Here is a 14,171-nt window from a genome sequence, read left to right on the forward strand (position 1 = left end):
CAAGTCTAGAATTTACACAAATAATTTATAAACAATTATTTTTAATCTAGTTTCTGATCAATGAATTATTTTATGAAACAATATTTTTTTGATATTAAGGGGGAAATGTGTTTTTGATCCTGATTACATCATCAATACCTCGTCCTCACACATTTTAATAAAGAAGAAATATTAATAAGGTACAATGGTATAAGTATTGGGTATAATAACATTAAGTATTATAAAGAGTCATTTCTTTACACTAAGAGGAATATTACATGCAAAGTTGCATAATTTGAATATTTTGGTAATACAAGTTTATGACAATTATGAAATAATCCAGATCATGGAAATATTAAGGGTATATGTTACTGAAGACATAACTACTCTGCATTTGGTATCAACATAAAGGCCTTATTTTTATTCTTATTTTTCATTTTCAACTTTTATTATTCTTACTTTATTTTTATTTTTAATTCTTAAATTTTTCTTTTTTCTCTCAATCAAGGAAAAACATCAATATTTAATAAAGTCATGTCTAGTACGAGAATATTGCTTCATTAAATATAGCGATGATATGGTTCCATTATAAGGGAAAGATGTTTCAATTCTGAGTTATATGCAGCAATTCTTTCATTCACTCATTCACTCATATATTCTAATTTAGGTTCATGGCTATACATTCTTACATATTATTGGTTTAATAAATATATTCTATTAATGAAGTTTTAGTAATAAAGATGAAAACACTTGTTACATAAAACACACTGACACCTATGGGCTAAAACAGGTAATTACACCTATGACATAAAAAAATGTTCTATCACATGAAGAATATGGTTAACATTGTATTATCATTTGTTATTGCTTTATTATTCCAAACATGAATTCCATATACGGTAAAAATTCTGATAATAATTATATGGATATTACTGATTGCTATGGTACGCTGTGATATTACAGGTTAGGAAAATAACCAAATTTGGTTTAGAATAGGGAATGAAGACTTTAAGCAAGATACTGAAATTACGTTAATAAAAACTTTTCATATTTCCAAATTCAATTGATTCTTACCAGTTGCAAGAAGAAGAATGCCGCGATCCAGAAGTCCCAGAAGGTAACAAAGCTATGATTTCTGAGTAATAGACTGTGTTAATTACAATTCTTATCATCATTGACAACCACGAATGCAGTATCCACCACTTGCAACCATGATTGCAGTGTCTAACCTGACACCCAGAGGACGATGATCCTATGATGCTGAGATGAACTGTGTTATCACATTCTTATCAAGTTTCAGTGGTTTTGTGATGTCATGGGAGACTGGATACTCCGCCTCCAGCAGGGCGAATTTCTATGACACCTGTGACCCTGGATACACCGCCTCCAGCAGGGCGAATTTAAATAATGAAACGTGCAGCCGGATACACCACCTCCAGCAGGCGAATTTCAATAGTTACACGTGTATCTGGTTACATCGCCTCCAGCAGGGCGAATTTACAGAGATAACGGAAACACCAGGGAAACCGATACAATGGAGGGCCCTGCAATAGGGAACGGGGACGTGGAGACCTCCTGCACTCCCCTGAGTCAGTGTCTCTACACTCCTGATGGTCCCTAGGCAGGTTCCGCACCTGGCGATGAGCAGGATACCTAAAAATCCTAGCTCGCCCTGCACCTCTCCCTTTCTAATGAATTGGACGGTGCAGAAACTAATCACACCACTGCACTAAAACACACATAAGGAAAGTTACAAACAGGGAAAAACCACTTAGCTTTGCTCTGTTTCTATTGCTCCCAGAAACAGAGTCCAGCACCTGAGTGCAGCTTTCCTCCTGAATAGCTGCTACTTCACCAAAGCTTTGTCAGAGCTGCAAGGAACTCCTCACTGTTGCTCTTTCCACACAAGGACTCTGACTGAGCTGCAAGGAACTCTTCTCTAGCTTCTTCCTCCACCAAAGATGGTTGGAAATGACCAATATCACCAACAGTGAGACCACCTGACTCTCCTTTATAGGCAAGAGCCAGAGCAATCACACCTGCTAGTGATTCCCATGTAATAATACTATCCACCACCGGGGGCAAAACTAGAGCTAAAGACACCACGGTGTAATGACCCTAATGGCCACCGGGGCAAAATTAACTTTAAGCAGCCAGCTTAAAGGAAAAAAAAAGGTTACATGAGCTTTTATCTGTCACAATCCAGCATGGATCGTGACAGGTTTCCTATCACCTGTAAGCTTCAGTGAAAGCTGGTGAATAATGAAGGTAATTGTCTGGAAGCTACAACCCTGACATGTGTCCTGTGCGTTAGGACTACAGACTGGTTATGGTGCTATGTTTAGCGAGGAAGAGTCATTTTAACCCTTGCTTTGCTGACCAAAGACGTCACACCTGTTCTAAGACCAGTGCTGATGGAGGATTCCAGAAATATCCAAGGCGAGCCAATGTAAGTCCAGGTTTTTAAAGGTGACACTGCACAGATTTTAAAGTTGCATTTCATCTATAGACTTTGTTTTCTTATCAACATTTGAATTTATGGACTTTGATTGACACATAATACACGATCTCTACAACATCTACATGCTATTTCAAAGGAATTATAATATAAAGACTGTGATTTAAAAAAGAACCAAGAAGAAGACAGAAGACATCAAAATGAAGACCAGATGACATCAGATGATGATGACTGGACATAAGATGCTTCAATTTAGATTTAGGGAAGTATAATTATATATTTTATATGAATATTGTTCACGGCTTACCATAACATGAATTCACATCATTATGTTATTGAGTACGTATAACAATAATCTGATATTATTATTATTATTGATATAAATTATTTTGCCAAAGAAGAAAGAAGTTTGGATTATCTTAAAGATGAATTTATCTTCTTTGAAGGTTCCAATTAATGTCTGTCACCCTCAAAAGGGGTAATTGTTAAATATTATCTATAATAATAAATGTGCTAAGCAGCTTCCGGGTTGTAACAACTTCCGTCCAATTGTAACTGGTGACGTCACAGCACACCTCTTGCCATGTTAACCCTCAACACACCGCTCCTCAACACACACTCCTCTCACCTTTCACCATCTCCACTCACGTCCACTCACTCTTTCACTCCACATACGACCCTTTCTCTCACTCCGTCTCTCATACTCACGCCGTCATCGCCGCAGCACCACGATCCCCGACATCTTCTTCCGCCGGCGCCATCCTGGATCCCGATGTTGTCCACGCCGGCGACATGTTCTTGCGGCGACGCCATCTTGAGTATCGCGAACTCCCGCGATACTCAAGATGGCGTTGCCGCAAGAGCATGTCGCCGGCGTGGATGACATCGGGATCCAAAATGGCGTCAGCGAAATCTCGCTGTGTGTAATATTATTCTAGGTGCCTAGAAAATGTTTTTGTGCCAAAATTTTCTCTTTTTAATAACCGTCACTTGATATCATTGGGGGCTATTTGGTGGGAGTTTTGAAATTTGTGTATATCAAAGTTATTACTTTTATGTTGAGTAAATGGGTTTGTTTTGCACCTGATAATGTGTAGTCTCTTTTATTACATCCCTATGAAGGTCTCTGATCACTTTTAGAACACTGAAATTGAGAAAATTAGATATTCTAGGAATTTTTCTAGCCTGCGCTTGACAGGCACATTGTTCCATTACGAGTTAGTGCGAATATTGTTTCTGACGGAGGGTTAAACCCACTTACCACTACTACCAGAAAAGTGATGGGTATATATAAAGAGAAAGATACTATAAATAAGGGGTAATTAAAAGCTACACCCAATATAACGTCAACATTAAAACCGACCCTTAAATAACTTTCATAGTATTTGGACATAGTAATTGAAATAAACCTATAGCAGAAAAAAATGTATGAATGCATTATTAATAATCCTGCCACGCCATTGTTGATTATTTTTAATGCACTGGATGACATTCTCTGTTAACCGCTCTAACTGGGTCAAAATCATCAGGGAAAGCATCTTGCCCTTCATGTTGATGCACTTAATTACTTTACCCTTAGCTGCTCCCCCTGACTCAAGGGCACTGTGAATAGGCATAGAATCGTAGAGTTGGAAGGGACCTCCTGGGCCATCTGGTCCAACCCCCTGCTCAAAGCAGGATTCGCTAAATCATCCCAGACAGACATCTGTTCAGCCTCTGTTTTGAAGACTTCTATTTTAGGAGAACTCACCACTTCTCGTGGCAGCTTGTTCCACTCATTGATCACTCTGTCAAAAAGTTTTTTCTAATATCTAATCTGTGTCTCCTCCCATTCAGTTTCATCCCATTGCTTCTAGTCTTTCCTTGTGCAAATGAGAAAAAAGTTGATCCTTCTACAATGTGACAGCCCTTGAGATATTTGTAGACAGCTATTAAGTCTCCTCTCAGTCTTCTCTTTTGCAGGCTAAACATTCCCAAATCCTGCAACCTTTCCTCATAAGACAGGGTTTGCAGACTGGTCACCATTCTCGTCGCTCTTTTCTGAACTTGCTCCAGTTTGTTGATGTCTTTTTTAAAATGTGGCGCCCAAAACTGAACACAGTATTCCAGATGAGGTCTGACCAAAGAGGAGTAGAGGGCAATAATGACTTCACGTGATCTAGACTGTATGCTTCTGTTAATACATCCTAGAATTGCATTTGCCTTTTTTGCTGCTGCATCACACTGTTGACTCATATTCAGTCTGTGATCTATTAGTATACCCAAGTCTTTTTCACATGTGCTGTTGCTTAGCCCTATTCCTCCCATTCTGTATATGCTTTTTTCATTTTTATTGCCCAGATGTAGTACTTTGCATTTTTCCCTGTTAAAAAACATTCTGTTAGCTGCTGCCCACTGCTCCAGTTTATTTATATCTTTTTGAATCTTCTCTCTCTCTTCTCTAGTATTAGCTATCCCTCCTAGCTTTGTGTCATCAGCAAATTTAATCAGTTTACCCTCAATTCCTTCATCTAAATCGTTGATAAAGATGTTGAACAATACAGGGCCCATATTGCCCTTCGTGTTATTGCACTTGATTTCATGCAAAGTCACTCCCCACTGACTCAAGGACACACAGATTAGGTATACTGTTCTTCAGTTTAATGCGCTGCTTTGTCCAGAAGACAACCTTAAAAGAAACAAGAGTTGGTCAATATAAACAAAACAGTCAAAATCCACGCCTCAGCATTCTCAAGTTACATGAAAAAAAAGAGAGGGTCCTTGAAGCGACAGATTGTATTGAATGGCATGCTTTTTTTTCTCCCCTCAAGTCGCTGTTCCTAGCTCGGAGGAGCCAATTGCAATTTATTCTTTAGGCATGCAAAATATGATTGCCATGACCCCAGGGACTTTACCCTTACTGTGTCTTATAGGCATAAATGCTTCTGGAGACCGGGGGGCCCTGCCTTGATGGTCACCCTGGATAAATAGGCCACATCAGCACTGTTTATTAACATATTTACATTACAAAAATGAACATATCAAAATAACATTGACAAATAAGGAATGAGGTCTATGGAAGTCGTGCACCAGTTTTTTTTTGCACCATCAGCCGCACCTTGGGCCCTCAACTGCATTACATCGGTTTGATGACCCTCCTGCATATGCCGTCAACCGCACCACACCACACCAGTTCGAGGACCCTACTGAATGGCACCACCAATTAAATTGTCCCGCTGAGACCTCAGCCCAGTAGGCACCCCTTTTAATTAAATTTTACTCTGACCACCAATTGAAGCAAAAGAGGAGAGGGGTAGCTAACCGTCCCACCAAACGGGTCCCCTACACCCCACTCTGCTACCATCACCTGGCTCTCCACAGACCCGTTCCCGCCCCACCTGAGATGGTTGCCCCTCTACTGAATAAGATTAAAAAATGTTAACTTGACTCTGAAAAAAGGAGAAGGGGTATTGAAGATTCAACCATTTTGAAAACCTGCAACACAACAACTCCACCATACCACCCCTAGCCGCACCACAACTGGCCCAGGGGGACCCAGCTGACTTTTGCCCATGACATGGAAATTTGATTGATATAGATATATATCTGTGTGTGCTGCGGCCTGTCCTAATTAGACAGAGTCTTATTGAGCACTCAAGGAAGGAAAGACGCCAAGCCTAGTTAGCAGCAATCCATTCCAGCAGAACTCTGAAAGTTTATTGAATATACTTGGTTTTATCAGTTCATACAAAGGAGTGGTTACTCATTAACATAAAGGCTGAACTTCTTATCTAATTGGTCAGTTTAAATACATGAACATATATGGGTGACTTAAGGGCCTGTCACATTAAGCGATATTGCTAGCAATATCGCTATAACGTCACTGGTTTTTGTGACGTTACAGCGATATCGCTAGCGATGTCGCTATGTTTGATACTTACCTCCGACCACTCCCCCGCTGGTTATTGCTGATCGCGCGAGAACGTTCTGGACCGTTTCTCGTCGTCAGCTTCCTGCTGGGGCTTCCTGCTGTGACGACGAGTGACGCGTGGTCACGGGCAGGAGGACATCTGGATCGCCTCGTCTGACAGGTAAGTAGCGACCCCCGTCCCCAGCGATGTCGCTGGTGAGATCTGGCTGTGTGGCAGCTCACTAGCGACCACATAGCGATGTACCAGCGATCCTGACCGCGTCATATCGCTGGTCGGGATTGCTGGTACATTGCTAAGTGTGACAGTACCTTTAGACATCATAAGATCTACTGTCCCTTGTCTTACAATGTCAGCAAGACTCCAAGATCGGCTTGTACCATCTGTCATTACTTCCTCTTCTGTATGTCTGGGACAAATGTCACAAGACAATGCTATCATGAGTTAACATCAGCTCCCCAGACTCTCTCATGGGGAGGTAGCAGGTCATTTCCAATAACTGGTTACAAAGTTCAAGCTGTGAATATGCATCTGTGTGCATATGAGTATATAGAGTATACTGTATATGAGTACATAAGTATATAGCAGGCAAGTGAGAGCTAGATGAAATACATATACATATATATTTCTATAACAATCCCCCCTTAGATATCACTTGCCCTAAAATCCTGCTCCTGGCCCAAAGTGTTGCAACTCTTTTATGCAGCCAGTGGACTGACACACACCTAGCGCATACATCCTCCTCTGTACAGACATTTTGCAAATGGGCGTTCAAGAGGTTTGTCCCTAACGGGGGTTTGGTGCAATGTAATCAAAGTCTCTTAGTTAGCAGTCTATGCAGTCAGTGATGTGTATTCTCTATCAGGTAGGTAATTTATTCAGTCAGGTAGGTCATCCACAGCATCATTCCAGCTCAGGTGTATCTTCTGGTATGAGGGCTTTTTCCTGCAATGTGGTGCGTGGATCAGGTGGGGGTTTTCCTTCCAGGTTGGTGGCATCAGCTCTTGGAGAAGCGTCATGGGATCTGGGATCAAGTGCTTCTCCTTGCAGATTTTTTCCACCCACACTCAGTCTCCTGACTTCAGGGCACGCATACCAGGCACCGAATCTGGACCTGGCAATGAAGGAAAAACTCGAGAATGGACATTAGCAAGATTCTTGATAAATTCAATTACACATGCAGACAAGTATCATTTGCATAGTCAACTGCTAAGTAAAGAATACCCCAAACCTGGGGGTTAGACCCAAATAAAGTCTCATATTGGTGACAGCTTTTTCTGAGCCTATGGGAGTGTCTAATGTCAGGGTTTGTCTGTCTCTTGGCAATATTTTTTAGCATGCTGCTCTTAAGTGTCCCACCTAGTCTATGATGTGGGATGGTGGGTAGTGTGTGTAGGCCTAAGTCTGACCCTTCTGCTGATCAGATTTCTTGTGTCAGGTTTGCTGTGTATGTGGGTCCCTGATCACTTGCTATTGCTTATGGAACCCCCATATCTGCACACTATTTTTGAGAGTAGCTTCTTTGCAGTAGTCTTCACCAACCGGTTCCTTACTTGGAAGTCTTCAGGTCGGATGGCGTGGGTGAACTTTTCCCGTTTGTCCGATGTTGGCCAGACAGCTGCTGGGAATTTGGCTGTAAAGGTGGGAGTCCAGTCTAATCAGGTCATTCATCTGTGTCTTCAATTCTATGTGGGGGCCATGTGCCCATTGAATCACCATAGGGTACACACTTTGAGGTAGACTGGGTCTGTCTTGATGTAGACGTTTTGAGGTAGACAGGTTTCATGGAGGCCAGTGCTTTTGCCTTTCAGCATCCAAATTTCCTTCTCCTCCTTCCGAGTCTGATCCTGCTACTTCTTGTACAGGTTTCAGGAAATCACTTTGTCAGGTTTAGTGACTGGGTTGTGGTAATTGACATTTTCTGAGCTGATTGTGGGATTTTGGCTGAGGTTTCGTCTATGTCCGTGCCGCAGCGTCTCCCCTCCCTTTGCATGAAGACTTGGGTTAGACTGTGTCAGAGGAGGACTTGGGACTAGAGTTGAGCGATACCGTCCGATACTTCAAAGTATCGTATCGGATGGTATCGGCCGATCTTTAAAAAAAGTATCGGTATCGCCGATTCCGATACCGGAAGTCCCATTCAAGTCTATGGGACTTCCGGTATCGGAATAAGAAAAACCCTTTCCTGCCCTTGTACAGCCTCTCTGGGGTCTGTACGGGCCTTTCGGGGGGCTGTGCCGGCCTGCCAGGGGGTCTGTGCAGGCTCCGGTGGTCTGTGCCGGCCTGCCGGTGGTCTGTGCAGGCTCCGGGGGGCTGTGCCGGCCTGCCGGGGGGCTGTGCCGGCCTGCCGGGGGGCTGTGCAGGCTCCGGGGGGCTGTGCCGGCCTGCCGGGGGGCTGTGCCGGCCTGCCGGGGGGCTGTGCCGGCCTGCCGGTGGTCTGTGCAGGCTCCGGGGGTCTGTGCAGGCATCATCCGATGGGACTACAAGTCCCATCGGGCGATGCCTGCTACCATGACAGTGATTGACACATTAGCCAATGATGGGACAGTAGTAGTCCCATCATCCGGCTAATGTGTTAAATGTAAAAAAAAATAAATAAAAAAATAATTACATGCTACATACATACAACATGCATACTACATACATGCTACATTCATACTACATACTACATACATGCTACATTCATACTACATGCAACATACATACTACATATATACTACATGCATGCTACATACATACTGCATGCTACATACATACCACATATATACTACATACATACTACATGCATGCTACATGCATGCTACATGCTACATACATAACACATATATACTACATGCATGCTACATACATACTACATGCTACATACTACATATATACTACATGCATGCTACATACTACATGCTACATACATACTACATATATACTACATGCATGCTACATACATACTGCATGCTACATGCATGCTACATACATACTACATACATACTACATGCTACATACATACTACATATATACTACATACATACTACATACATACTACATGCATGCTACATGCATGCTACATACATACCACATACATAACACATATATACTACATGCATGCTACATACATACTACATGCTACATACATACCATATACATACTACATGCATGCTACATACATACTACATGCATGCTACATACATACTACATGCTACATACATACTACATATATACTACATGCATGCTACATACATACTACATGCTACATACATACTACATATATACTACATGCATGCTACATACATACTACATGCTACATACATACTACATATATACTACATGCATGCTACATACATACTGCATGCTACATGCATGCTACATACATACTACATACATACTACATGCTACATACATACCACATATATACTACATACATACAATACATTCATACAATACATACATAGACATACAGTACATATAACATAGAGTAACATACTTACCAATACTTGTCACATTGTTCCCCGAAGCCATTGTCTTTCCGGAATAAATATTAACATAACAAACCACAAAAATACTCACCCACGATCCGAAGCAGTCCACGAGTGTGTCCCACGACGATCTTGGGTAGAGAACGGCAGCATCAGATGATGCTGCCGTTCTCTACGGGCTGCAGGAATCCAATGACGGAAGGTAGGTATCCTTCCGCACTGTATTCCTCCGCCACTTAAAAAAAAAAAAAGTCCCTAGTCTCACTTTATGCCATTGCTGTGTGGGAAATTCCCACGCAGCAATGGCATAAAGTGAGACTAGGGACTTTTTTTTTTTTAAGTGGCGGAGGAATACAGTGCGGAAGGATACCTACCTTCCGTCATTGGATTCCTGCAGCCCGTAGAGAACGGCAGCATCATCTGATGCTGCAGTTCTCTACCCAAGATCGTCGTGGGACACACTCGTGGACTGCTTCGGATCGTGGGTGAGTATTTTTGTGGTTTGTTATGTTAATATTTATTCCGGAAAGACAATGGCTTCGGGGAACAATGTGACAAGTATTGGTAAGTATGTTACTCTATGTTATATGTACTGTATGTCTATGTATGTATTGTATGAATGTATTGTATGTATGTAGTATATATGTGGTATGTATGTAGCATGTAGTATGTATGTAGTATGTATGTAGCATGCATGTAGCATGTAGTATGTATGTAGCATGCATGTAGTATATATGTAGTATGTATGTAGCATGCATGTAGTATATATGTAGCATGTATGTAGTATGTATGTGGTATGTATGTAGCATGTAGTATGTATGTAGCATGCATGTAGTATATATGTAGTATGTATGTAGCATGTAGTATGTATGTAGTATGTATGTGGTATGTATGTAGCATGTAGTATGTATGTAGCATGCAGTATGTATGTAGCATGTATGTAGTATGTATGTAGTATATATGTAGTATGTATGTAGCATGTAGTATGTATGTAGCATGCATGTAGTATATATGTAGTATGTATGTAGCATGCATGTAGTATGTATGTAGTATGTATGTAGTATGTATGTAGCATGCAGTATGTATGTAGCATGTATGTAGTATGTATGTAGTATATATGTAGTATGTATGTAGCATGCATGTAGTATGTATGTAGCATGTAGTATGTATGTAGCATGCATGTAGTATGTATGTAGCATGTATGTAGTATGTATGTAGTATATATGTAGTATGTATGTAGCATGTAGTATGTATGTAGTATGTATGTAGTATTTTTTTTTTTTTTTAACATTTAACACATTAGCCGGATTAGATTAGATTAGATTAGATTAGATAAACTTTATTGATCCCGGAGGAAATTACAGTATTACAGCAGCAGAACAAAGATCAAGAACATTACAAGAACAATACACACTTTACAAAAGAAGTCTATATGGACAGCAGATGCGGATAGACTGGTACTTGTAACTCACCAATTCCCCCCCATACACTTTGAACTTCATTTAGTCTTGGGATGCTTTACACTTATACATTTGTTAAACATCCCCACAGCTGTCGGAACAAACGATTTTCTATATCTTTCCTTTTTACACATTAGTTGGAGTAGACGCTTGCTGAATGTGCTCTTTTGCTTCGCAAACAGTTCATAGAGCGGGTGTGTATTGTTGCTCATTATAGCCTTGCATTTCTTAGTAATTCTATCCTCTAATACCTCCTCGAAAGTCCTGAGTTGTAGACCCACCGCCGCACTAGCCTTCTTGATAAGTTTATTCAGCTTATTCGCGTCAGCTGTGCGCACACTACTACCCCAGCATATAATTGCATCAAAGATTGCACTCGCCACAATGGATTGGTAGAACATTTCAAGCATTTTGCTACACACATTAAACGACCTTAACTTCCTTAGGAAGTAAAGTCTACTCATCCCTTTCTTGCAAACCTTCTCCATATGGCACCTCCAATCAAGCTTGCTGTCCAGGTGAACCCCCAAATATTTGAAATTCTCCACCATCTCCACATCCTGACCATCAATAGTGATAGGTAAGCAATCCTTCATGCACCTTCCATAACTCAACACCAGCTCCCTGGTTTTCTTTACGTTGAGTTCTAAATGGTTAGCCTGGCACCAGTCAACAAAGTCCAAAACCACCCTTCTGTATTCCTCCTCCCCCCGGTCTCTCTCAATACCTCCGACTATCACTGAGTCATCAGAGTACTTCTGAAGGTGACAAAGGTCTGATTTATACTGAAAATCAGCTGTGTATAACGTAAAAAGGAATGGCGACAGCACCGTTCCCTGAGGGGCTCCAACACTACTCCGCACACTATCCGATACGGCCGCCCCCAACCTCACAAACTGTGGCCTGTCCGACAGATAATCAATGATCCAATTCACTAGTCCCTCATCAACCGCCATTTCAACCAGCTTTTTACGTAATAATAGTGGCTGTAAGGTGTTGAATGCACTGGAGAAATCGAAGAACATGGCACGCACAGTGGTTCTATCATTGTCCAAAAAGGAATGTACTGTTTGTAGTAGATACGCTACAGCATCGTCCACCCCCAGACTCTGCCGATACGCAAACTGAAGGGGGTCCGTAAAAGCAGACACCCTCGGACACAAGTAGGCAAGTACAATTCTCTCCAAGGACTTCATCACATGCGATGTTAAGGCCACCGGTCTATAGTCATTATGGGAGCTCGGGAAGGTAGTCTTGGGAACCGGCAACAGGCAAGAAGTCTTCCATAGAACTGGTACTCTCTGTGATTGTAAGCTCCAGTTAAACAGGTGCTGGAAGACAGTGCACAACTGATTCGCACACACTCTGAGGACACGTGGACAGATACCATCAGGCCCTGCTGCTTTACCCATGACCAGCTTACTAAACTGTTCCCTCACATCATTTTCGGAGATCAAGAAAGACTCCGACTTCCTCCCCCCAGTTGATATTGCTCGTCTCTCCCCGGCCCTCTCCTCTGTTGACATGGCACATTTATTGTTGAATCTGTTGAAAAAAACATTCATTTCATTAGCCATGATCAGCCCCCCACCCCCCTGATCTGACCTTGCCTTAAACCCAGTCAAAAGCTTCATTCCAGCCCACACTTCTCTGGAGTTGTTATGTGACAATTTATTTTCCAATTTAATTCTGAATGCTTCACGGGCAATCCTAATTTTCCCCTTTAAGTCTCTCTGAACAATTTTCATTTCCTCCTTGTCCTTCCTTTCAAAAGCTTTTTTTTTCCTGTTTAGTAGATGTTTCAATTCTTTTGTAATCCAAGGCTTATTGTTTGCAAAACACCGAACCTCATGAATAGGTACAATATTGTCAGTACAAAAGTTGATGTAATCAGTAACTCTCCTGGTAACCTCATTAACATCATCATTAGGTTCCCTGGCACATAACACCTCCCAGTCTGTGCATTCAAAGCAGTCTTGTAAAGTCTTTTCAGCTGCCGGAGACCATTTCCTTATCCGTTTAATTGTCGCTGGTTGTTTGCAGACAACTGGTTGATAAGCTGGAGACAATAGTATGAGATTGTGGTCAGATTTCCCCAGGGGGGGCAATGCAGATGATGAGTAAGCATCCTTAACACTGGCATAGAGGAGATCCAATATATAATTGTCCCTTGTAGAACATTTGACATATTGATAGAATTTTGGTAATGAGATCTTGGCTCTATTAAAATCCCCAGAAATGACAGTTAGAGAGTTAGGGTGTTTCGTCTGAAGCCGGGCAATCACCCCAGACAGTACATCCCCAGCTGCCTCTGGATTTGCAGATGGTGGTATATACGACACCACTGCAATAACAAGAGAGAATTCTCTAGGCAGATAGTAAGGCCTGAGGCCCACTGCTAATAGTTCAATGTTTGGGCAACAATGTCTCTCCTTTACTGTTACATGCCCCTGATTACACCATCTGTTGTTAATGTACAGTATCACTCCTCCACCCTTCTTCTTACCGCACTTCACTCTGTCCCTGTCAGCCCGAACCATTTGAAACCCCGGTACCGATATACTTGAATCCGGGACGTCCTCATGCAACCAGGTTTCTGTAAAGCACATGAGACTGCATTCCCTGAACTCCTTCTGGGTCTTACTCAGAGCCAGCAGTTCATCCGACTTGTTACCAAGCGATCGTACATTACCCATGATGATGGATGGGACTGCAGGTTTAAACCTTCTCCTCCAGGACTTGGTCTTCTTGCCTGCTCTGCAACCTCTGAAAGGTCTCCTCATTTCCCGTGGAACATGTGGTATTGCAACTGCTGGAGAAGACTTTGTCCTGCGCATTTCCAGAAGACGACTCCTTGAATACACTACTCGATTAGCGACAGACCTAGGGACAACCA

The sequence above is a fragment of the Dendrobates tinctorius genome, unplaced genomic scaffold (assembly GCF_039654945.1).
Source record: "Dendrobates tinctorius isolate UK_male_01 unplaced genomic scaffold, ASM3965494v1 ptg000151l, whole genome shotgun sequence".
NCBI classification, from domain to species: Eukaryota; Metazoa; Chordata; class Amphibia; order Anura; family Dendrobatidae; genus Dendrobates; species Dendrobates tinctorius.